Here is a 3,893-nt window from a genome sequence, read left to right as displayed (position 1 = left end):
GCCCAAAACATAAAATCTCGCTCTTGTGGAAATTTATTTTTAGACCCGAAAATTGTTCAAAGGTTCAAAGCAATAATTTCATATTCATTGCTTCTTGAATATCAGGATCCAAGAATACTATTGTGTCATCTGCATACCTGCAAGATAGATACACCCATCAGATGTGGTACTACCCCTTTCACCTGGCCATTCTGTTTATGGACTTTCAATAATCACATCCAAATTCTATTTATTTTGCAATGCAACCTTAGAATATGGACTTGATAGTCCCATAAGAAGATCGGTGGCAGCATTCCTTATGTACACGGCTTGGAACATTTCCAAGGAAAGGAATAGGAGAATCTCTAAAGGCATGTCTAACTCAATGGTTCATGTCTTCGGGCTAGCAAAAGAGAAGATGGCACTAAGGAGGGTAGCCTGTGCTCATTTGTGGATCCAGCGAGACTCTCATTTTGCTTCTTCCAGTGCTTTGTGTTTACCTTATTTGTAATGGTCTCATGTAACAAAATGTTCTCTCCTTAAATGAAGTGCTCCTGCAAATCATTCGAAGAAAAACTAAAATGTGTTGGGATTCAATCATATGGAACAGCTAGTAAGTAAAAATATAAAATTTTAAATTTTAGTTCCTCAACTGTATAAGGTAATCATACTACGTGATTACACACAAAAACTGACATTTGCAATGCAGTTGCATCTTACATTTATTTGTGCGATACAATTAGATGAATAATACTATAACCATGGAACGTCCACTATAAGATCAAATGGTGATTAAGAAACACCACGATACAGAATTCTCACATACATTCCTATTTCAGAACAGAATTCTCAACTAAGACCAACATTATACACAAGTTGCTAGCCATTAAAGCATAAATTCCTCCATGCTGCAGCTCTGCTTCTGTATTGAGTCTTGACCCTGTAGTCAGAGCATCTATCCCAAATTTGAGATCTGAAAATATATGTACTTGATCTCTGTTGTTTTGACAGATCTGTTCTTGGTCATGAACAGTAAATCCACACTTTGTTCCTTTCATGGAACACTCCATTCTTTTATTTCTCCATCACTTGCTGATCGATCCATGGTAGATATCTGATCAAGAATTTCAGGCGGCAGTGATGTGCTGCTTGTGTTTTTCCTTTACTTCCTGATACCAGTCCATGATCGAGCCTTCCAGTTGGATGGATGCATGAGAAGTCCATAAGTCAAGGAAGCGAGAGGACCCAATATGTCAGGCACTCGAACTCCTCATCCAGTCCTTGCAAGCAGCTTCTTTCTCTTAGCTCCATGAAACGCTTGCCGTGTGCTTGGCCTGAAGATGCTTGCTCTTCTCAACCTGGATGTATGCAGTGCCATGCCTAGACCTCCAAAGCATTTGGTAGACTGTTGCTTCCTCATTCTGGCAGAAGTAATCTATTGCTTTTGGCAGCATGATCCCCTCAAGTTGTCCCAAGGTGAAGATAGGATGCAAACAATGTTGCTCCTCACTGTTGGTTGCTGCTATTGCAGGAAACTTATCCACAAGCAGTATGTCTTCTGAAGAGCCATGTGGTGCAAAGAGGACTCCAGCTCTCTGATATGGATGATCACGTAGAGAACTTCTACATTCGGACAGTGACGCCCTCTGTTTGTCGGACTCTGAGAGTGAGACTTGGCACCACAGACCTACATAAATAACCGGTTCTAGAGAAACATATGGTAATCCAGATGACTTGTCTAGCTTGCAACTATGACAAAGTTTGTTCTTATCATGCTGCTTGCAACATAATGGGTTTGGGCGAAACCATTGACTGCCAAATCTGTGAACATTGTCCCAATGTTTTTTCTGGTGTGAATCAACATATGGTACCCACGAGAAGTCTTCTGTAGGTAGTTGCATAAGCCTTTTCCTAATATTTTCAACCGTAGACATGAAAATAGGGGCAAACAGATGTAAGCACTGAATTGCAACCCCAACTATGTCCGTACTCTCCGAAAGCTGCAGTGTTACAGTAAAGCAAAAATCATCATCTGGCTCATAAGGATCTTTCTGCATGAAGTAAAGCCTACCTTGAATTCCATGCTCTGCACCTAAAAAATGGAGCCAACTGTAAAAACAAAGGGCATTTGTTTGCCCTAATGATTCTATGCTGTAGTATCTTGCCAGCAAGAAGGTGCCTGATAAAAGGGTTAAAGGGCATGCAACACCGTGGCGTGCCACCAAGCTCTAGTAATCTTAGAAACTCGCTAGCACCATCTGCAAACCACTCAAATCTTTGAACAATGGATCTGTTCAAGTCGTTGTTGTCGTGGTTAAAGATAGAAGAAATGAATGACCTGGTAGCATGCACAACCCTCTTAGGAAGGGAGAAATTACTTACTTCCTTTCTCATGTGTTCGTCTTCTAGGAATTCTCAGCTTGCATTTATGTAGCGTGTCATTGCACTCTTGAGCAGCAGACTTAAGCTTCCTACGCCAACGCAACAAGGATGTATCAGTGATATCCCACTTATCAGATGTCTGAAGAACATCCTCCAGCCTGATGTGTGCCATCTCTAGCCTCTCAAGGTCTCGGAACGCATTTGAGTTGTGTTTATCTTCATATTTTTGAAGCAGACCAGATACGATTTGGCTTACTGACTCCTGAACAACTGCAGAACCGACAATCTCCGCCATTAGGATTCAAGCATCTACAATATCCCTTCCCTGCTCATGATATTCAACAGATAACAGTATCGATGAGAGATTAGACACATGAACTTTGGATCACAGGAAATGATTTAGCTTAATTAATGGGAGGAAGAACATACCTTTGGTTGAATTGCATGGACGTGAATGGTGAACAGCTATCCTGTCTATAGATATGTCTTGAGGGCAAAATCCCACGGTGTGGTAAGATGGGAACTTAAAGTCAAAGAGAAGACTGTGATGTAAAAGGCTTAGAGGGGGGAACGTGGTAGACAAGCCTGATAGAGAGGGCTGAGGTTTCGTGTTGATGATGGTCTCTGCTCTCTGGTAGCTCTCTGCAAGGGAAACTTGTCAAGAAGTCTTCGTCAAAGATGCGAACCTCTCTAGCTAATTAGTTCCATGTTTGAACGCAATAGGCCAAAAGGCATCATTTCGACAGATGTGGAAGAGTTGCACTGAAGTCACAGACAAGGACAGGAAAAGCAGGTGGAATACAGCCTGAAAATATTCCATCCACACACAGCAGTAGACAAGGAATTTGGAAAAGTCATGGCAATTTCTGGTAGATGAAGCCAATATATGAGTCTTGGTCAGATCATTTTCATGCCACGCTAGTCTGTTGACCGATGCCTGATCAACTCACTAGCATTTTCTCTTATTTCAAACATGTTTCCCCTAACTGCTTGATGCCTTGTAAATTCCATCTAACGAACTACTGTCAGAGTGTCAGTGAAAAAGGATAGTGTTTGATACACAAAAGTGCAACTGAGGGGGAAAACAGGGACCATGTCTGTATAAAATCAAACACAAAACTGCAACTGAGGAGAAAAAGAGAGAGGATTATCTCTGAAGAATAAAATAGATCAGAAATACCCAAAAGAAGATCATAAAGCTTTGAAGCTAAAAGGAGGATTGATCATGTATCTACAGTATTAAAATTGCACATACGAGCCATTAATTATTTGTGCTTTACTGTTCCTCGTAGGCTAGTTCAATCACAGACCCTCCTGTTGCGAATTGCAATGCATCAACTATTCAACTAAGCCAGGCTACTCTGCTTCTGCTGCAATCGGAACGGAATAACAGGCTGCGGACTCTGGACTGTGAGGTGGGGACTGGGGAGCAAAGCGACCATACCTTGACTCCTCGAGAGCGCCTGCGCTTGTGGTGGGGAAGGGTGGCGTCGCCTCGGCCGTCTGCTCCGGCGGCCGGCGGCACGCGCTCT

At 42.2% G+C, this 3,893-nt stretch overlaps 1 pseudogene; it reads right to left on the bottom strand.

The window, feature by feature from the left end:
• Window positions 1-634: 634 nt before the first annotated feature.
• LOC136545025 (uncharacterized) lies at window positions 635-3,893 on the bottom strand (annotated as a pseudogene).

The sequence above is a fragment of the Miscanthus floridulus genome, chromosome 3 (assembly GCF_019320115.1).
Source record: "Miscanthus floridulus cultivar M001 chromosome 3, ASM1932011v1, whole genome shotgun sequence".
NCBI classification, from domain to species: Eukaryota; Viridiplantae; Streptophyta; class Magnoliopsida; order Poales; family Poaceae; genus Miscanthus; species Miscanthus floridulus.
The sequence above is the reverse complement of the archived record's forward strand: the minus strand, read 5'-3'. Positions and strand labels throughout refer to the sequence as shown.